General features: G+C 47.2%; 1 long non-coding RNA gene across 1 annotated transcript in view; it reads left to right on the top strand.

Moving 5' to 3' along the window:
* The window catches only part of LOC138514217 (uncharacterized), a 349,307-nt gene that overhangs the window by 315,358 nt on the left and 10,794 nt on the right, over nucleotides 1–23,155 (top strand). The window contains exon 4 of the long non-coding RNA XR_011281896.1: nucleotides 12,622–12,698. This is a non-coding gene — a long non-coding RNA (uncharacterized lncRNA). The remainder of the gene's footprint in view (nucleotides 1–12,621; nucleotides 12,699–23,155) is intronic.

Below are 23,155 nucleotides of genomic sequence, written 5' to 3'. Positions count from 1 at the left end.
CTCAAACAGGTACTAGACACGGTAGCCCCATTAGAAAAGAAAAAAGCTAAGAAGATACTTCATGCAAACTCGTGGTTCACACAGGAACTCCTTGACGCGTGAGCCGCCAAACGAGCAGCACTAACAGCATGGCAACGGAACCCCTCCACTCCCACAAAAGTCACCTACCTTACAATCACCAAAGACTATAAAAAGGCAATCTCCAGAGCCAAAGCTGCCACATATAACTCTAGAATTGAGAAAGCCAGCTCCCAATCCAAAGAACTATTTGCCATCTACAACGAGCTAACCATCGCCCTCGCTACACAACCCACCGAGAAAAATGAAACCTGGTGTAATAACATCCAACATGCCATGCTAGATAAAATCAAAACCCTCCAAAAGAAGATTAAGACTCAATTCGACAATCTGCCTAAAGCCACCTCACCCACATCGAAAACCCCCATCTCCCTCCCATTCGCTAGCAATCAACATGACACAAACACCCCCAAACCCTTTGCATTTAGGGATATGACTACCCCTGAGGTCCCAGGAATCATGAAACGCATCAAATCATCGCCATGTAAAGGTGACATGTGCCCAGCTAACTTAGTCAAAAACTGTGCAACAGCTTTGGCCCCATTTGTCACCACCTTCATCAATGCCTCCTTCGCTACCAGCAATGTTCCACTTGCCCTTAAGGAAGCCTGGGTTCTGCCACTTCTAAAAAAATACGCTCTTGACCCAGACTCCCTTAACAACTACCGTCCAATTACCACTGTGCCATTCCTGTTGAAAATCCTGGACAAGGCTGCATATCTACAGATTCAGTCCTATCTGGAAACACATAACATCCTTGGTAAAAAGACTGTCTGGCTTCCGCCCTCCTCACGGCACTGAATCAGCCCTACTCGACCTTAAGAATCAACTACTAGAAGCCATGGACAAAGGCATATCCTCACTCCTCCTACTTCTAGATCTCTCGGCGGCCTTCGACTTGGTTGATCACAAGATCCTGTGCAAACACCTCATTGTCACTGCTCACTTCTCCAAAGAAGCCACAGCATGGATCACCTCCTTTCTGGAGGGCCGAACTATGAGAGTCTTCTTTGACCAGGCCTCAGCCTCTGCATCCCCCATTGGGTGTGGAGTCCCTCAAGGATCCTGCAAATCCCCCACCCTTTACAATCTATTCACTCCTCCCCTCTTCAGCGACCTTGAGGAACTCGGCGTAGCCTTTAACAACAATGCCGACGATACACAAATCCTACTCCCCATAACAGGGGACTATGAACAAGACCTAAAAACCCTCCAGATGACATATGCCCGCATACAGGCCTGGATGGCAGCCAATGGCCTGTCTAAACGGGGAAAAAACAGAAATCCTACTGGTAGGCCCCAAAGAGTCCCAAAAAAAACTAGATAATAAATACAGCTCCTTCAGTATTGAGAACACTGTTATCACAGCATCTGCTGCAGTGAAAACACTAGGAGTTTACTTGGACTCCAACCTTTCAATGAAAAGGCAAGTCAGCGCCATCTCATCATCGGCTGCACTCACTACTAAAATCATAAATGCTGTGAAACCCCACCTATCCCCAAATAACTGCCTCAACATTGCCAGAGCCACCATTGGTGCAAAGTTAGACAATTCCAACATTCTACTTCTAGGCACTTGCACAAATAACATCAACAGACTTCAAACCGCGCAAAACAACGCCCTCAGAGCTGCCCTCAGTATCCTAAAGAGAGATCACATCTCCCAGGCGAGGAAAGATACCCACTGGCTCCCCATCAAAGAACGTATAACATTCAAGGACCTCACGATCATTCACAGGTGCCTCTCTCAGACTGCCCCAGCCTTTCTAGCAGAAAGAATACACCAGGCTCCAGCCCACAGACCAAAACGAGACCAATACTCTCACCTACTCTCAGTCCCAGCTTTTAACAGAGCCAAAGCTGGCGGCACTAGCTTCAAAGTTCTAGCCCCAAAAGCCTGGAACACCCTCCCGTGCAGCTTAAGAAACGTAGAATCTCTCACAATGTTCAGAAAAATGCTAAAGACTGAACTTTTCAACTAGAACGCCGAACATATTGTCTCTAACTGTGTTCCTCTGTAACCTCGGAACGCCCTTTAACAATGTTCTGTGTTCTCTGTTTTTTGTACTATTGCTTTCTAATGTTTTGCCCTAAAACCTGCTAAGTGAACATTCTGTAACAGCGCCACGATGCCTCCGGGCTGCTGGGTGCTTTATAAATCCAAATAAATAAATAAATACCAATGGTACATAAGGTGCTATATAAATGCAAAATAACATAACATAAATAACATAACATACCAAATTGGGTTTGGTTTTAACTTTGGGGGTGCTGCTAAACAAATGTTCAAATGTGATGGAATCCAACCTTTCTCTGGATGTACTGACTTTGTCAGCATTATAACCACATTCAATACATTTCTGACAAATAATGTCCTTTTGTACAGAAAACTGATTTTCATTACTTACAATGTGCTTTACCTTTAGAAGTTGACTAAAGGGAAGATTCCTCAATAACGGTAATTATAAGTATAAGTAATTACCATTAATAGTATGGTATGGTAAGGAAGTATGGTAATAAGGGTAATCCAGACGTGGACACCTTGCTCACTTTGCTTAGAGAGGCACAGCTTTATCTCACTGAGGTAGCCCAACAAGGCTGAAACACGTGTCTGGGGTTGCTGTTGGCACTCTTGATCAGATGAGAATTCCCTAGCATTTCGGTGCTCGACTGCCTAGGCGGGTAGGACCAAACAGAGATGCAAATGTTTATCTCTCCTTTGTGAAAGGTAGAGTGAGCCACAACATGGTTGTAGACCCTCCTGAGTGCGCACCTACTCATAGAACAGGTTATTTGGCGGTGTTAATTCTCGGTAGAGTGGCTCCCAGACCTTTGTATGATTGATTTCATCTTTCCATAACTCTCTAAAGGACATGCTTGATCTGTTCTTTCGTAACTCTCTAAAGGACATGCTTGATCTGTTCTTTCGTAAGTCTCTAGAGGACATGCTTGATCTGTTCTTTCCTAACTCTCTAAAGGACATGCTTGATCTGTTCTTCCGTAACTCTCTAAAAGACATGCTTGATCTGTTCTTTCGTAACTCTCTAAAGGACATGCTTGATCTGTTCTTTCGTAACTCTCTAAAGGACATGCTTCATCTGTTCTTTTGTAACTCTCTAAAGGACAAGCTTAAAGGATAGTTCCGGGACTTTTTTTTTATTGTCCCTACGGGTCGGCCATGTGTTTGTAAGCATAAATCGGTAGATCGTAGGAAACTTTCCTATGGACCTTACCCGACTTTTCGCCCATTATCGCACTCGAAATCAGCCTCCATTTTGTGATAATCCTATCATTCCGCCGCATCGACCTGGCTCACCTGCCTTTGCGGCACTAAATCAAATCCCCCGCCCCTGAGCCTGACATCAGCAGACGCGTACTGCCCATTTCAAGCACGTCTCGTGTCAACAATCGCTGCGCCTCAGCTATTGACGTGTTGCCATGGAAATGGCAGGACGCCTCTTTCCCCAATAAGTATAAACAGACCGTTTCACAACATACAGCAGCAGATTTTCGATTCCATTCCTCTCTCTGTGTTACTTTGAGTATTCTGTGACTCGTTTCAGTGCTCTGGTCAGCTACCTTCGCCGCTTGTAGCCCGTGTGAACACCTGTACCATCTCTGTAAATTATTTTACTATCTTTACCGCACAATGGCCACAATAATGCCGTATATGTACGAGCCCGAGTACACCGAGGAGGAACTACTGGAAAGGCAAGCACGCGAAAACGATGGGGATTCGGACGGCAGTTGGGAGGACCAGTCAACGGATGAAGAGCCTGGACCATGTCGCATGGACGGCGTCTCCACCTGGTGCACGTGCAATCGGTGCGAGCTAATGCCAACTGAGGAGGAGAACTGCTGCTGCCGTGAAAATTCCGGGTGCTTGGCCTACATTTCGGAAAGCGAGCAAAGTCTGCAGGAAGGCGAGCAAAGTCCGCAATGCATCACCGAGCTGCCAGAGTTCAGGGAAGCCTGCCTCTCACGGACAGTGTTGAGGATGATGATGGTGCTTATGCACGAACTTCGTGGCACTGTTCGTCCGCGTAATCCGAGTAACGAGTAAGTATACTCTGTTTGTGATGTCAGTGATGCCACCACTATTTCATGGTCGTCTCCCACATATAAAATTACATTTACATATCATTCGAACGCATGTAAATTGGTTCCATATAGTGCATTTTCTAGATATAATTTTTTTCTAAGAAAAATGACATGTGTTACCTGAATCGACATTGATAAGAAAGTTTGGTCAGTTTAATACAGTTTGCATCTTTTTTTTTCACAGGTGGTACAGGCTGGTGGCCTATCGTTGCTTCACTTGGTGGCTTCACGGGAGGCTCGGACACCGCGTTCGGAGAGTAATACCTGCCTGTGCGGTACTTGCCATTAGACAACATTTCCCCAGTGACAGTGGACAATACCGCGGATTTTCCCTCGATGTGCTGCAACCTCAACTTTACAATGTGTAATGTTTATTATTTATGTTTAACTAAAATCTAAAATAAAGCCCAACATATATTTTAGCAATGGTTGTTTTGATTTTTTAAATGAATCTAGTGTGTCTCCGTTGAATAGCCTTCCAGTGCCTTGTCTTGTCACACCACATGTCTCCGGCCAGCATCCTCCCTCACTCTGGCCGCACACCTTCAATCCACATAACCGTTGAACCCATATATGCAGCAGTCATACATATATTATTTTGTGGGTTGGCATCAAGCGTTGGCAATAAAAAGCTGTTGGATTTTATTGATACAAAACATGGTTATAGGTAAATAATAAATATGGTTGATCATAATAAATCCTCTTTTTGGGCACCGGGTACAGAGATGACCCCCATATATTCTCCTGGGAGGGTGAGGTATTTATAAACTCACCCCCCTGCCTTCCATGTAGTAGATCCTGCAGCCATCCTCTTACATTCAGTTAGATGGCCTCTCCTTGGTGAGGCCCTGCGGCAAACGGGTCTTGTCTGCACGACCACCGCCCCGATCCACCCCCCCCGCCCTATCAAAGGCAGTTCGCACCGGGGTACTTGTGCTGGCAAGTGGAGCTGTCAGGGAGCGATAAAGGCCAAGAGGTGCCAAAGACCATGTACACTTCAAAGTGGTCTATAGAGCATGGGTTGTTGTTCCCATGTCTACCTCCAGACCCCGTGTCTCCTGCCAAGCATCCCCCCTCACGCTGGACGGCCCCCTGCAATCCACATAAGTGTGTCTCCATTCACGAGTCTTCCTGTGTCTTGTCTGCACGACCACCGCCCCGATCCACCCCCCGCCCTATCAAAGGCAGTTCGCACCGGGGTACTTGCGCTGCTGGCAAGTGGAGCTGTCAGGGAGCGATAAAGGCCAAGAGGTGCCAAAGACCATGTACACTTCAAAGTGGTCTATAGAGCATGGGTTTGTTGTTCCCATGTCTACCTCCAGACCCCGTGTCTCCTGCCAAGCATCCCCCCTCACGCTGGACGGCCCCCTGCAATCCACATAAGTGTGTCTCCATTCACGAGTCTTCCTATGTCTTGTCTGCACGACCACCGCCCCGATCCACCCCCCGCCCTATCAAAGGCAGTTCGCACCGGGGTACTTGCGCTGCTGGCAAGTGGAGCTGTCAGGGAGCGATAAAGGCCAAGAGGTGCCAAAGACCATGTACACTTCAAAGTGGTCTATAGAGCATGGGTTTGTTGTTCCCATGTCTACCTCCAGACCCTGTGTCTCCTGCCAAGCATCCCCCCTCACGCTGGACGGCCCCCTGCAGACCGCATAATGCCACGACATATACACGTCATTCATTCACAAACACACCCCTGTTTCGAATTCTTTATAACCCACTTCATATTTCTAATGAGAACTTCTTTGCGCTTTGCTAGTCAACCCGTGAAGGTGCTGGTTATCTGCTCTTCGTCTCTGTGAACTTCCGTGACCACTTTGAGCAAACTCGTCAGTTTGCAACCTGTGAACTGCTCCCTGTTCTACGACAAGAAACTACTCTGATCCCTGCATCTAACTGTTTGTTCGTCAAGGTAAGTCCATGTACCATAATCATTTTGCGTCCAATTTTTTAATTTATATCTATTTGCTAGTAGTCATCAAATTGCATCCATGTTTTCTTTTCGTTCACGACAGTACATGCAAGGAACTAGTCACATGTTCTGAGTTTAGTCAAATTACTTTTTCTATTTTTTGAAAGTTATTGAAATACTTATCCGCATGTGAATAACGTGTATAGTTCCAAGAACCAAAATGGACCTTGCATTGAACCTTTTATGTGTCATTTAATGTTTTAACACATTGGTATTCATAGAGAATTGTTGATCTTTACTTTTCAGAACTTTCCATAATGCCTGCCTGTTCCATTGGCGGTTGCCCTTCGAAGACCCATAACAAATCTGAAGATACTATAATGCATGTTTTCCCTAAGACAATAGATCAGATAAGAGAATGGGTCCGATATTGCGGATATCCAGCCTCTGAGCTAGAAAGTAGAGTCCTTGAAGTCTTTGCGGACAAGAGGGGTGATCGATACCGCATCTGCAGCAGGCACTTTAGCCCAGACATGTACTCCACATCATTGCTAATAAAGAAGAAAACACCGCGAGCGAGGCGAAAATTGCTCTCAACCGCTATTCCCACTCTATTCGTCCACATCCCTCCACTGGTGAGTCAAGTTTACGTATTTGTCTCTCGGCCTTGCGGTAGTGTGTAGCATTAGCTAACAATAATTTCCCCATTTATGTATCCACTCAATATGAAGGCGGAAGATTCTCCATCCGTGTCGTTATTGCAGTCATCAGCCACTTCAAGCGCCTATCGGGTAATCTTACTTAGCTATTCTGACACTGACTTGTTTTAGGCATGTAAATCAATAGTTTTAATTGATCGTGTAATCATTTTACCTAATGGTACACCACAGTACTCGTCCTCTAGTCTTTGTTTTCAGTTATAATTATTGTTATCCAAAATAATGCAAGTACTGTCTTTCAGGGAGATGCTGAGGAGTCCAACGCATTGACGACAACCGTAGATGTCACTCAGATGCTCGAGGTACGTTTCCGGACAGTTCCATCGATGGAGATCATCAGATCTTGCATTCTTGTAGCGTGATTGTTACACACAATGTTTCTTTCGTTTTTAGCCATTGGTATGTCCTTCTGTCGTCGCCCTCCTATGTGTCTTCTTTTTTCAATATTGTGTTCATTACTAATGAAAGTCCTATGTTTCAGGGAGTCGATGGAGCATTAGTCCAAGAAGAAGGGGGAGCATGCAGTTACGGGTCGGCGCAACAGCTTGCAGAAGTGTGCACCGCAGTTACAGCGTCCCTTGATGTTCTTATGCATTTCGAGGTATGGATACTGACAGATCAATCATGCGAGATCAAATGACGTGATTACATCCGCTATACTTCCTTCTTTATTAACGCAAGTACTATGTTTCAGGGAGCTGACGGAGCTTCTTCAACAAGAACATCACCCCTAGTAGTTGATGCAGATCTCTGGGTGGTGACACTTCCAACGATGGAGCAAATCGAATCATATTTAGATATCCATTATTTATTTTAGACAACTGATCATTTGTGCAGGTCTATTTAGATGAGCCGTTGACGCCTGCAGAAAGTTTATGTTCTTTTAAACAAAATAGAAAACCATACTAATGCAATTACTGTGTTTCAGGGAGTTGCTGAAGCGTCATCTTCAATAATATCATCAATGGAAGTCTATGCGGAGCCCGAGGTATGGATCTTGACAGTTCAATCTAACTAGATCAACAATGCGTGAACTATTGTCGTTTGAATGTTCTACACAATGCGTTCATTCGTGTTTTGCTATTGAGATGTACGTATGGGTATTGGTCCCCAAGTACATTTTGTGTTTTCAATATTATTATACATACTAATGAAAGTTCTATGTTTCAGGGAGTCGATGGAGCCTCAGTGAGTGATGGATGTGCTTATCATGAAAATATAGTCGTTGCAGCGCGAGAGGAAGTGGAGACATGCACACACGAGTCGGAGCAACAGCGTCCAGATGTTGAATTTCTAGGCAAGAAAGTTTCAAAGAAAAGAAAGCAAAAGAAGGTTAGTGTCCTGTTCACTATATTATGTTGTCTTTCACTGTCAATAGTTCAATACTGTAAGTTGTGTTTAAACTGAACATCCCTTTTCTAATCTGTCCTCTAGTTGCGAGTGGGTGTAAGAACTAGATCTACACAGACAGTGAAGCGAACGAGAGATGTTGCTTGTCAAACCTTTTGGCAGGGACTTGAGACTGGAGATGCATCGTGCCAATGGGAAGAATATGAAGTGATTGACAACGGAGCTATACCACCACCAGCCATTGATAGTGAATGTCCTCCTGGTAGTTTGGATGCAGTCGGAGATCAATTCACAGAATCCACACCCGCAAAAAATAAGAGCGCGCGAAAGTTGAAGACATTGTTTTTTTCTCCCATCTCCGGACAAGGAACAGATGTTGCAATGGAAGAGAATGAAGTGGACGACAATGAAACACCATCAATATCACTCAGCATAGCGGAAGACGATATCAGAGATTGTACCTTTCATGCGAGTGACATGTCCTCAACGTTACAGGCCGAACCAGCTGGGATGCAGAGTGACAGTATAAGGAAAGAGGCCAAATTCATTGTATTCGATAGCTGTTTGATGGATATTATTATGATGATGAAATGTGGGCATTGGGTTGGTGGGGAAGTATGTGGGGAGCCATTGATTAATGTGACTCGTGCAATTCGAGGCACTAACCTTAAAATACATGCCACCTGTACACAATATCATCCGTTCGCATGGTCTGCACAACCCATGCTGGGGCAACTGCCAGCAGGCAATCTACTTTGTGCAGCGGCCGCACTTTTTAGTGGTTCAAGTTTTAAAAAGTTACAGTATTTCTTTCAGTTTGTGGGAATCCATTTCATTGCGAAAAGTCAGTTCTACAAATACCAAACCGATTATCTATTTCCAGCCATCAGCGAAGCTTGGAGAATGGAAAAAATGTCAATGGAAAGTACATTCGCGGGCAAACGCTTCAGGCTAGCCGGTGATGGACAGTGCGACAGCCCAGGATTTTCAGCCAAGTACTGCACCTACCACTTTCAGGACATGGAAAGTAAGAAAATTGTGAGTTCGGTGGTCGTGCAGGTGTCACAAAGTACATCCTCAGTGGCCATGGAGAAAGTTGGCTTTGTAGCATCATTGCAAGAACTACAATCGCGGGGAATGGTGATCGACCTGATAGCCACGGACAGACACGTTTCAATTGCCAAGACAATGAGAGAAGAGTACAAAAATATAAATCACCAATTTGACGTATGGCATCTTGCAAAAACAATCAATAAAAAATTGTCGGCTGCAGGAAAAAAAAAAGATATGCAAGGTATTTCACAGTGGTCCAAGTCAATCAGCAACCATCTTTGGTGGAGCTCAAAAACATGTGAAGGGTCGTTGGAAATTCTACTGGAAAAATGGCGGTCAGTAATGTTGCACTGTAGCAACGTACATCGATGGTCGACAAATGAGCATTTCCACAAATGTGAACATGGCCATTTGTCCACAGAGGAGGCACGGAAGAAGAAGTGGTTGATTCCTTCATCACCCACTCACAAGGCCATTGAAAAGATTGTATTTCATAAAACTATAACAAGAGATTTGAGGGGACTCACGGAATTCTGCCACACAGGAGATTTGGAGGTGTTCCACAATATGTGCCTAAAGTACAGGCCCAAAAGATTGCATTTTGGCATGGAAGGCATGATAAATCGGACTCTTCTAGCGGTCTTGGCACATAACCATAATGTTGGCCGTCAACAAAGTAGGACGACCGGAACTTTAGGGACGCTTCGCTACAATAAGGCCTTCACTAAAAGAAGTAAACAATGGGTGATCAAACCAGTGTTTGAGGATATGCAATATGAGTTTATTGAGAGACTTATCGTAGATGTCCTCGATAGGCACATACATGGAGTGGTGAACGAACCTATGCAGGGGACAACTGCATTGCCACCCAACATTGCCTCTGTTCCATGTCCACCTAAAGCAGAGCTCATTGAGAAATACACATCACGGTTTAAATGATTGTAATTTGATTGTCTGTTCTCTCGAGTCTCCTCATGTTGCAGGCCCATTGCAATTAAACCAAACAGTAATATAAATAATTTTTACAAAAATTATAGAATGTTTCCGTATTACAAACACATGGCCGACCCATAGGGACAATAAAAAAAAAGGCACGCAGACAAGATGCCCTTACACTAACTGGAGCTAACTAGAAATGTGTGCTCGCTCAAAGTGAAGGTCAGCTGCTTTGATGTTTTGCTCGGGTGGCGGAACGGCCCACGACCCAGTATAAGGTTCTATTGTGATTTGACCTTGACAGGCCGGGACCATCCTGAAAGACTAAGAAAAGATAATGAATAAAATTTCAGAAACGAAACGATGAGCCACGTTCATTAGAAGAAGTAACGTCGGCAAAGAAGGAGTGGTGTTTCGGGTCTGCCCTACACAGAGACACAATGGAAAATGCAAATATAATGTAAGTAACTTTCGATGAGTTTATACCGCAATTTCATTACTATACAGTGGCTTTAAAGACGGGTTCAGTTGTACTTGTTCGTTCTATGTGGCATATTGTTTTCTACCGCGCACTATCTTGAGGAGAAACATCTGCTTTTACTGAAGCACCTCAAAACCTTCCTCTTTGCTTCTGCTTTCTCTCTCCCTCTCCCCTGCTACAACTGGTCCACTGTCTGCGACCTCGGTCCTGGGCCCTTCCACTCTCCACCTGCACTGCCTCCCTGTCAACCCCTGCACTGGGGGACTGTCTCAGTATCCTACAGCCCCCCCTTCCCAGCACTTGTTCTGCACTTACCTTGCACTTGCCACCAGCTGGCCCTATTTATTTATTATTTTATGCTACTTACCTTGTACTCCACTCCCCCCCCCTCCCTGCCTCGCCACGCCTTTAAACACTTGTGTACACCCAGTAGCGCTGTCCTCGCTATGATTTTAATAAGGATCTGATGGTGAGACTAATTTCATTTTTTATGTTTTTAGGTACATCATTCACTACTGTCTGTGTCACGAGTACCGGACACCGGCGGACGGCTTCTACAGCCGCCAGTTGCTTCTCCACGTGAACAACGTTACCACCCTGACCATTTTATGGGACGATCGCCAAGTACAAGTATGCCCTTACGCGGTACTAACGGTTAGATGCAACATACCTACCGTTGTGGTGGCCTAGTGCCTCGTTGTTGGAACAGCCATGCGATTATCAGTGCAACCGAAGAGCTTATTTTTATCGTAAACCAACACCCTGTGTACTGCACACGAACATCGCTTCCCTCAAGAGGAACTAATTTGGATCGAGAGCAAAGAAAAATGCAAATCGCTGAATATTCTCTAAACATTTGATGTCCAATAAACGTACTTTGCCAAATGTACAATCTTGCCGTTTGCTTTTAAACCACGGTTTCACATTCCGAATTGTGGCGCTGTATTGTGAGATGCTCTAAGACCCTGTGTACAGCAAAGGACCATCGCGTTCCTCAATACGAACTTTTTGGAACATGAGCAAATAAAAATGCAAATCGCTGAATATTCTCTAAACATTTGATGTCAAATAAATGTACTTTACCACATTTACAATCTTGCGGTTTGATTTCAAAGTACAGTTTCATATTCCGAATTGTGGTGCGCTGTATTGTCAGCTGATCTGTGTTGATTTCCGGGGTCTGTGTGGAGTCGCGTAGAAGACGCCTGGGCGCGTTTGCCTACGCAGCTCAGTCACGTCACGGATAGAGGCGGGGAATATGAATGTTTTGATAAAGTCTGTTTCAGGGGCGGGGGATTTGATTTAGTGCCGCAAAGGCAGGTGAGCCAGGTCGATGCGGCGGAATGATAGGATTATCACAAAATGGAGGCTGATTTCGAGTGCGATAATGGGCGAAAAGTCGGGTAAGGTCCATAGGAAAGTTTCCTACGATCTACCGATTTATGCTTACAAACACATGGCCGACCCGTAGGGACAATAAAAAAAAAGTCCCGGAACTATCCTTTAATCTGTTATTTCCGTAACTCTCTAAACAGGGGCGTTGCTAGGGGGGGGGGCTAAGGGGGCTATAGCCCCTGATCTTTTGGTTGTAGCCCCGGATAGAATCTCAGGAGCTACAGCCAAAAGACTAGCTAACCCCCAGTCCCAACAGTTCCGACATCAGCTTAGCCCCAGGTCTTTTCCAGACCTAGCAACTCCCCTGTCTCTAAAGCACATGCTTGCTGTGTTTTCCCACCCATCTCTGAAGGACATGTTTGTTGTGTTTTCCCTTCCCTCCACTCTCTCGAGTATTTGTTTGCTCTTTTCGCTCTCTGAATAACATGCCCCACCTTCTTCAACATTTTATAATCAGCGTTTACATAGTGCCCATCGTATTGCTATAAAGAAATCTGCTGCAAGGTATTTGGTCAGTGATTTTGGTTCTTCATGTAAACATATCTTCTATGTGAACTATATCTTTTGACTCCTTTCCCTTCTATCGTGTCCAGGTTTCACGAGTCCAGAGTCCTAGAAGCAGCGGAGTTGAGGTGCCACAGAACCCACAATTCCAGTTTCAGAACCAAACGTAAGTATTATCCATTTAGGAACCAGTTTAGTGCCAATTGCATCTGCCATGTTATGTCTTTTTGCAAGAAAATATTGCTTGCTTAACATGTATTTTTGTGACTTTACGAGACAGGAAACTGCAGATATCCTGTTTGTGACAGATCTGTTTTGTCAATATTGGTTTCGAATTTGTTTTGTAACTAATATGAATGGTCATGTTCCTGTCATTCTAAATTGATTTAATAAATCAATCAAATTAAGCTAAGCATACATTTGAATTTTATAAAACAAACGTATGCACTAGTGCTCACATTTGCACAACAGCTCCCATTATTCATCAGAGCACCCATTTTAAGAGGGGCAGTTCATCAGATCCCCAGACCAGTGAGACAGTGGGAAGTCCCTGAATACAGACAGCACTGCAGAACTACAAAACCAGCTGACAATCTACGAAAATCTGCTGATTCTCGTGTTCTAGATGTAAACACTTATGTATTTAATGGCCCGCTGGGATTATCAAATTGCAGTTCAAAATGTCAGAAAAACCTCAAAGATCCAAAATAGTTGGTGCTTCTTCCCGAACCCCTATAGAACCAAAGAGAGAAGATATTTCACAGTCACGTTCATCGAGCAGAAAATTACCCGGCACTCTAAGCTTTACTTAATTATGTGTTCATTTTGGCTTACTGCACAAAAACCCAGACTCATTTAAAAGTGGAAAAGGTCGCTTTAATGTGACAGGCCAAAGCTTACAATCAAAACGCTTAACTGGCTCCATGGCCTAACAAGCTAAAGACATATTTGAACAATCAATTAAATAACTTAAACATTTCCATTTTCCCCCAACAATTAAATAATTAAATAACCAATTTCCTCCCTAATGATCCCTTGGATCCTACCGTCTCCTTGCCCCTTTTCCAGGCGTCCCGCTTTCTCCCAGGGGCCATGCCCCTCCAGGCTCAATACCTGTTCCCCCGGGGTGACCTGCTTGTGCAAACAGCGCCACCCCCTCCTTTCCCGTGTCATTCCCCCATTGTGCTTCCCTCCCCCCACATCAAAAGGGGCCATGCCCCCGGCGCCCCAACCCACTTCGACCCCTTTTAAACTCCCCTCTACACCAAACTCACCCTTCTTATGACCTGCAGCCAGCCTGACCTGCCACATCAGCAACATATAGTACACACAAACTTTCACAATGCCCTGACCTGTCACACGAAACTACCAACCCTACCCTCCTAACAGACCCCAAAAACCATAAAAAACTCCCCATGACATCTAGAAAAACCCCCCGCATAATCCCATGAACAATGGACCCCCCCCTATTCCATAACTGACATTACCCTAAAACCAAAATGAAGGGGTGGGAGGGCGGGACAATCACCAAGTCCTAACCGTCGCCTGCCTCCCGAACCTTCCCTGATCCCTTAAGTACCCCTAGGGAGGCGCTCTGCATCCCCACGGCCACTCGCTGGCCGTGTGCAGCGCCAAAAAACTCCCCGGGGGGAAACGCTTCGCGTTCCCCCCGGGGCCCCCCTTTTGGCTTACTGCACAAAAACCCAGACTCATTTAAAAGTGGAAAAGGTCGCTTTAATGTGACAGGCCAAAGCTTACAATCAAAACGCTTAACTGGCTCCATGGCCTAACAAGCTAAAGACATATTTGAACAATCAATTAAATAACTTAAACATTTCCATTTTCCCCCAACAATTAAATAATTAAATAACCAATTTCCTCCCTAATGATCCCTTGGATCCTACCGTCTCCTTGCCCCTTTTCCAGGCGTCCCGCTTTCTCCCAGGGGCCATGCCCCTCCAGGCTCAATACCTGTTCCCCCGGGGTGACCTGCTTGTGCAAACAGCGCCACCCCCTCCTTTCCCGTGTCATTCCCCCATTGTGCTTCCCTCCCCCCACATCAAAAGGGGCCATGCCCCCGGCACCAGAAAAAACCCTCCCCCGAGGAGTTCTTTCTGCCCCAACACCCCCCCCCAACTTTTCTACCTCAAACTTTTTACCCATTCTCCCAGCCAAGCACCCAAGTCCGCCAGGTAGTGATTATTCCCCTACACGGACAAGTGTACCCCAACCTCTCTAAAGATAAGGAAACCATCATATGTTATTTCCTTACGTCCATGACCTGCACTGCCACCGAGGCACAAAATTTTACTCTTTCTCTGTTTATCCCCTTCCTGGCCCGTTCTATTGCTCCCCCCTTTTCACTCCCTTCCACACTCATCGCGGCAACAACTTAGTCCATACCACCACTGCTTGAGGCCACATTTCCCGCACCCCCCCTAAGTCCCCCTTCATTTTCCTTAGCAGAGCCAACCCCGTATCTCTCACCAGGTCATTCTCCCCTGCATGCATAATCACCACCTCTGGAACCCCAAGCGTTCCCTCATCCCTGCCAATATAGGAAGCAGCTGATCCCACCGCAGGCCCCCCAACCCGTGCTGTCTCACCACCACTTCCTTGTAACTGCACCCCTGTTACCTTCCAAACCCCTTTTCTCCAATTCCTTCCCAGCCCACTTAACAATTGAATGGCCAACAAATCAAAACTTGTGCCAACTCCCCTTCCTTTCGCGCAGCATCTGAAAAAGAAAATACAAAATCACTGACAAGTCAAAAATATTTCAACAACAGTTGGCCCGCAAAGTCCTAACCACCTTTTCAGCACCCCCATTATCAAACTCCCTGCCGTACCCCTTGTATTTCCCAGACCTCCAACGTCCCAATCTTTTCACCTTGTCTTCTGAAAAAACCCCGCCCGGTACCCTCAGATGCTGAGCCCATCCTAAAGTAATGAGTCCCAAAATCCTCTTCCTTTTCTCCCACTGCCACCAACTCCTTCCGCAATACCCCTAGCACCTGGAACTGGGCATAAGACCTTGCTCCCACGACCCAGCCGAACCCAAGAGCCCCTTCCCTTCATATCCGTCTTAGACCTTTTAATCTTGATGTCTAAACCTTCTTCTGTAATTTGAACATCTTCCCATTGCAGTCCCCCTACCCCCCCTTTTCCCCCGACCAACTCGGAAACCCTGAAAGCCCCCAAACAATACCCACGTAAAACAAGTCGCAAACCGCTCCCCTACAAGCAATAAACCATTTGTTCCACTTGTTGTGCCCAGTTTGTTCCTTTACATTGCTGCATTGTCCCCCCTGCACCCATTGTCCCCCCTGCACCGGGGGCCCACGCGCACCCCCGTCCATGCAGTCCCTTTAGTTTATTACTCCTCTCGCCATTGCACCAGGGGCCAAACCTGCACCCCCGTCCATGCAGTCCCTTCCATATAACTCTTCAAGCTCCTCGCATCCATTACCACCTTTTTCCCGCCTGCACCAGGGGCCCTAATGCACCCCCGTCCCTTGCAGGCCCCTTTTCTTCCTTACTCCTCTCCACCGCTGCACCAGGGGCCAAACCTGCGCCCCCGTCCATGCAGTTCCTTCCATATCACCATCTTCAAGCTACTTTTGTCCATTACCACCTGTTTCCCACCTGCACCAGGGGGCCTAGTGCACCCCCGTCCATGCAGGCCCCCTTTTTTTTTTTTTTTTTTTTTTTTTTTTAAATTCCTCTCCACCGCTGCACCAGGGGCCAAACCTGCGCCCCCGTCCATGCAGACCATTACACATAAATTCCTCTTCCGGCACCTCGCTTCTCTGCGCCACTTTTTTTTTTTTTTTAAATTTAGCTGCACCAGGGGCCCTAGTGCACCCCCGTCCATGCAGACCCATCTCCTCACTTCCCCCCTGCTGCACCAGAGGCGCTCCCGCACCTCCGTCCATGCAGCCTGAAGCCTACTCACCTTGTCGTGCGGCAAGCGTGAGGGCTTCACCACCGTCGTCCCTGCCCTCCAAACGACAGCTACCTCTCCCTTAACAATTTCCACCGTTACCTCCCCCCTGGGCCCTCCCCTACCTACGCATCTTCCTCCTCACCTTTCTCCTTCCCCCTTTAATTTTGCTCCCAACACCTTTCATCAAACCTTGTGCCCCCCCCCCTCCTTTACGATAAACTGAGCCCGACCTACCAGCACACCCCGATTTACCTGGCATGCGGTCCTTCCCCCCCCCTTTCTTGCCCCGCTCCTCACCCTGACCCACTGTCCCCTGCCTGAAAACAATCTGTAACCGGATGCCGACCCGCACACCTGCTGCACTCGTGTTTAAATTTGCACATCCACCTCGTGCAGCTTTCTTTATTGAACGCCCGACATGCTGTTGAGGGCTGTCCTCCGCCTCCTCCCCTTGCCCCCTCATGGGCGGGGCGACCAAGAAAGGGCCGGTAAGGCACAGGCAGCCCACTTGCTGTGTGTAATGTCGGGGCAGGCCTCGTTGGAGCCATCCATTGCAGCCAAAGATCCATGTCTATCTCCCCCCAGACCGCCTGACTATCCTCCGCCATTCTAGCTCTGAATTCCTCATCATAGCGTACCCAGGCCAAACCCCCAAAACTCGTGAAAGCCTTCCTAATTACGTCCATATATTTAAGCAGGGCCACGCAACGCTCCGGAAATTTTTCACAGTACACACTGGCATAAATAATAAACGCCGACGTCCAATTCTCAATAGTCACCGGGACCCTTGGGTGTGAAGCCAGTTCCCTTTCTTCCTCCTTAGACCCCTCCTTTGCTCTCACTTCCCTATGGACCAATTTAAAGACATCCACAAATTCCCCTGCCTGAATCTTCTCTTTGGTCGCTGCCATCAAGTGCGCCCCCAATGGTTTTGTTATCCCCATGTATGGCCATTTTTTCTCCTTTCTTTTCACTTCACACTCCTTATCCTTTCCAGCTTGCACTTCGAGCACCAATGGCTCCACCACCTTGTCCGTTTGGACCTCCACTGAGCAAATGCTCTTTTCAACCCCCACGGCTCCAATGGCCTGCACACCAACTTCCTTCCTTACACATTGAAAACCAGCCCGTTCCTCCCCTGTCCACCTATTTGTAACCCCTCTCTGCCATGCAGATGACCATTCCCTTTCCCGCTCACCTCTTTCCACACCTGCCACCTGCGGCCTGGCGTCCACACCGGTGCTCCTCCTCTCCATTCTTAGAGGGCTCCTACTGCGGGGACAAAACATGTCAGCACACTCACCCAGCCAATAGTTCCCTTGACCGCTTTCACCCCGACCACCCTGCACTTCCCTTTCCCTATCCCACCTTGAACTTCCTCTCTCCTCCCCCCTTTCCCTTTCCGCCCTGTAATCTTCCAATTCCCATTGCCCCACATATTCCTCCCAACCAACTTCATCACCCCTTAAATACCATTGTGGATGCGAGCTCATGCCCGGGATGATTTGATGATCCTCTTGCGAGCCCGGGGCGTCCGCCCCGCCACTCCTTTGACGTTTTCTCAGCGGGGTTGTGGGAACCCCTGCCTGGTCCTCTTCTCTCGGGCGAGGCGTTCCGACCTCCACCCTGGAATCCTCATTGCTAGGGGCTGTGCTGCGCCCTCTAGGCTCTCCTTGCGTTGACTGAGGCGGGGCCGTACTGAAACCCTCAACCTCCACCTGACCAGCGGGGGCTGCGCAGCACCCTCCGCCCTTACTCCTCCTAACCGGGGGGGCCGTTCCGCGCCCCACTCTCACCTCCTCACTTGAAGGGGACCTCTCCCTCCTTTTCCCACCTGCACTCTTCTGCAGGTATTTACCCCCTCTTCCACTCTGCCCTGTCACCCCCCTCTGCACCCCTCCACTGGCCCCCTTCTTATTCTTCTGAGCCACCTCATGACCCGTAATCATTTCTCCCCCTGACGCCCTCCTGTCTATCCCCTTTCTCAACTTCCCGCCCCTAGTTTCCCAAACCTCCCCTCTCCCCGCCGATGGGGTGCAGGCCACCATTGCCGCGAGCGCCCCATCTGCCGCTGCTCTACGCTGCGGCCTACCACCACTTATCTCCCCCTCCCCCATGGCCTCTCCGCCTGTGACCTCCCCCACTGCCCCCTCCCACTGGGCCCCAGATGCCCTACTAATTATTTCCAAAGCCTCCCTCAGAGCCTCAGCATCAACCCGGCCCTTTTTGCCGGCTCTCTGACCCACCATCGTGCCCTACTAATCTGGTTGTGCACGATATTATATAAGCCCCCTGAAAATGAACCTAACAAACCTAAGCCCCCGAGCCAAAACTACCCGTGGACCTATCCCCAAACTGAACAAATGCTAGCTTTGGAACTAGCTCTTTTTTTTTTTTTTTTTTTTTAAACCTACTTATTCAATGAAATTAATACTCTTTTTATTTATTTATTTATTTATTTATTTATTTATTTATTTTTATAAACCCCCCCCCCCACTTCCAACCACCCCCTGCACCCGGATAGCCCCCCTTTTTCCCACTCCCTTACGAGCTGCTTCACTCGAAAACTCCCCCCACAGGGCCCCCCCACCCTCCACCCCCCTGCTCAACAACCCCTTCCTTTCCTTAAACCCCCTATTCCTACTTTCCCTTTCTTTTTATTAAATTTCTTTTTTTCATTTTTTTTTTTTTTTTTTTAACTGCCCCCCACTCCGTCAAACCCGCTCCACCGCCCGCCCCCTAGTGGCCCCAACGCCGCACCGCAGTGCCTTCCTATCCTCAATGGGATCGTAACAGGGGGAGCGGTCCCTTTAAGAGGGCCGCTCTGCCCCCTCCCTGCTGCACGCCGGCACCGCACACGAGGAAAAGAAGCCCAGCACACGCGGGCTCAACTAACCCACGGCTCCCCTCACCCGACACACTGCGTCCCCACACTAAAGCGCCGCGGGGGCCAGCAACATCAATGCCGAACCCCGCGGGCCCACAATGCGGCCGTCGAGAGAATGCCCGCCCAGCTCCCTCACTAGAAGACCCAACTGCTGCCTCGAACGGCCCGAACCACGTGCCCTGCTGAAAACCAACCCGCGGGCGGCGGCTCCGGTAAGGGGGGGCGGGGGGGTACCTTATGTACGGTACCCCCGACTATTCGGGGCCCGCGACCCCCGCCCTCAATATATTTATTATCTTTTTTTTTTTTTTTTTTATGTGACACTCTCCCTCGGCCCTTATCCTGGCCCCCCCCTGCTATCCCCTACCTCACACACCTCGTTAGGCCCCGCTACAGGGAAGGCTCGGGAGCAGGCGACAGGACAATCACCAAGTCCTAACCATCGCCTGCCTCCCGAACCTTCCCTGATCCCTTAAGTACCCCTAGGGAGGCGCTCTGCATCCCCACGGCCACTCGCTGGCCGTGTGCAGCGCCAAAAAACTCCCCGGGGGGAAACGCTTCGCGTTCCCCCCAGGGCCCCCCTTCCCCTTGATATGATATGTTATTCATAATGCGCTTAATACCCAGAGGTTTCTAAGCGCGGACCGGCGATCGAATCTGTGTTGCTCCACGTCGTCTCGCTTCCAAGGCGTGCACGTTGCCCCTGAGCTACCCTCCCGAGACTTCTTGCTATCGCAGTGGGCAACCAGGGAAGGAACCATGTACAGATTATTGTATAGGTAATGAAACTGCTTTGAGCATTAGAGGGCGACATGAATTCCTTTTAACAATGTTAAAATTAAACATTGTTTTTTATTTTCTATTTTTCTTTTTTCACCTTTCGTTTTCAAATGAAAGCATACCTGGTGAAATTAAAAATGAATTGCATTCTGATTGCTAGGCCAATCTGTTTTGGAGTGAAATTCTTTCTTCTCAACATTAAAAAGTTCCTTGTTGAGAACTTCACCTTATTTCCTAGAGTAAACCAATGCAATACAGCATTCTCACTCAGGGGAGGGCGCTCAGCCAATCAGGTGTACCGCCCACATTTTCCATTCACCAAAGGCCCTTGCCCGGGTGGCCCCATTTTGATTGTAGGGAAGCAACAGGGAGTCTACCACTGTTGCCTCCCACATCCCCATCCACTCCCCCACCCCAAAGACATTCTGCACCCTTTCCCCACCCCACTTCCTCCCTTCCAAATTAACTGCTGGACCCGAGGTTTGTAGAGGTCCTCCCCCCATCCGCGGCCATAACCCTGGAAATAGAAAAGGGTTTATGCTCCTTTTCATATAGCAGCGGCCATCTTGCATTTTGTTTTTTATAGGAAATTAGGCTTGCGTGATACATGGAGCGCACATCTCCCATAAAAAATAAAATAACGTATGCACACCCCAGACGAATCCCGGGATGCGAATAGCAATTACCCCTGCTCACGGTGGCATACAGACAGGTAATAGCCCTGATCCTTCTCCAAGGCCCTCGCTTAGCTAGGTCTACCTATGCTTTGGCTGGTGAGCAGTTACCATCCCAGTACGCATTCCTGAGCAGGAGTGATTGCTACAGTAACAAAAGGGGAAAAACAAAAAGTCAGGAAGTAAGCTAAAGGGAGAGGATTTTATCAGGGGTTGGCCATCTTGTCCAGCTGACCCCCAGTCCCTTTTTTGTAATTTTTGCTAACTCTGATTTTCCTGTTTTTAGACCTCTGGTTTCAAGTGAGAAGATTCTGAGAGCCAGTCTGGCATGCTGATTTGTATTCTCATCAGTTCACAGAAATATCGACTGGTGTGATATCAGTCAGGAAAATGGGATAACTCATTTGGATTGGCCGCACAGTCCTTTTTTGCCCCTCCATTTAACACACAATCCTTCAAATTCTAAATTTATTTTGAATCCTGATGATGTGCTTGAAATATTTAGAAGCAAAGCTCTCTCACAAAAGTGGGAAAATGACAAACCCACAGAAAGCGGGGTAAACTTGTGGTTTGTTGATGTCATAAAACATTACTATGAAAACATCAGAAATAGTGGATCTACACCATTTTTTGCACCTGTGGAAATCTTATATAGTATGACCCATGCGCAACAGCCCTGACCTGCAATAACACCACACAGCTGGCCAGGAGACTCAAAATATTAGTAGGACTATTTGTCATCCAAAGCCAAGACACCCGACAAGGATCTAAACTAAGAACTACAGAAAAGAAAAAGTTGGAAATAGGCCATCTCCCACTTTTTATCTAAAATCAGGAATAACCCCCCGCCTAGCATCAAACAAGCTCCTTCACCCTATTCTTGGGCAAAGAACTAAAGACTCTGTTCTTCAGACAACACTCTAGAGACCCTGAATATCATCCATCTTGCAATTCATATGAAATGTATTTGCTCTGCCTAGTAGTACTGCAGTCCCTCCTTCACCAAGATTACTCAGAGGAGGCAGACACTCCATCCCCCAGTTGTATGCATGCTCTACAGAACTTTCAGCACTATGTCTCACCTGTAAAAAGACAAAAGGTCAATCAGGCAAGAGGAGCACATCAGGACATCCCTGCAATAAGACAGAAAATCACTAAGTGAAGAACAACACTCCAACATTCACCTGCATTGAGGCAACATCGAGGCAACATTTCCCTGGTGAGACCAGTAAACACGTGACACATCACTCAGAGAAGACTAGCACTGCAGCCCTTACCTGTAAGCAGACACTACACCCCCAGCTGTTAGAACCAGCCAAGCCAACATAAAATGCACTTTATATTGTGACATGAATGATGCGGAATGGGGACAAGACAGAGACCTACTTGAACACTTGCCTCATTCCAGTCTGAACAAGAGACCAGCTCCTTCTTAAACCCACGAATCTGCTGTTCCCCTGAATTGATGAGGACCTTCCCATTCTATTGCATTTGAGGGATGTCATGGTGTTCTCTATCAGCCTGGCGCGTGTCCACTCCTCCTCTCCTCTCTCTCACTCTCTCTCACTGATCTTTTTGCGGTCTGGGCTTGCTGTTCTTCAGATCAGTACTCAGGAAGCCCTTACCCCAAAAAGTATCTGCGAGGGGGGATATCATCAGATCCAGGAGGAAAAGCAGCATGGGCCAGAAGAGGGGACAACAGAAAATCCATCAGGTAAGACTGGCTTCAAGCTCAAGATGTTCCTTTAGAATGATTTAAAATGCACTGGTATTATGGCAAACCTTTGTGTTATGTTAATGCAAAAAAAGGTGAAAAGCTAAACATTTCTCTCCCATGTCTAATGAAGGTCATGAAAGGTTGGCGTTGGTCTTTTGTCATACTGTGTCATTTCCCTAAGATGTATGCCCGCATTCCTACAAATGGTACTCACTAATTCTTAGATGCCCTTGCATTTTCCCTCTAACCACATAAAATCCATGTTTTGATATCTTGTATTGTATTAACTGGAAATACTATGCTGAAATGGTACAATGCATTCGTTTTCATAGTTCCATAGACTTTGTCATCTGATGACAGACTCAGAGCTAGTGAGTTACACAAAACCTAAGGCAGTATGTTCAGTTTTGTAATACACTACTACTCTCTTGTTAGGGAACCTCAGTGTAAGGGATTTGTAGGGCAGCACAATATACAGTGCAACTTGACAGTCACAGAGCAGATATATCTATGGAAAGTTTAGGGCTTCTTACAGTTGGTGGAATTACCTCACTTTGTTTATAAGGATGCCCATCCATTCAAGTGTCTACAAAGCAGAGAAGTTGCTGTCACGGGTAGG

This window comes from Ambystoma mexicanum, chromosome 12, assembly GCF_040938575.1.
Source record: "Ambystoma mexicanum isolate Mex_15411 chromosome 12, UKY_AmexF1_1, whole genome shotgun sequence".
NCBI classification, from domain to species: Eukaryota; Metazoa; Chordata; class Amphibia; order Caudata; family Ambystomatidae; genus Ambystoma; species Ambystoma mexicanum.
The sequence above is the reverse complement of the archived record's forward strand: the minus strand, read 5'-3'. Positions and strand labels throughout refer to the sequence as shown.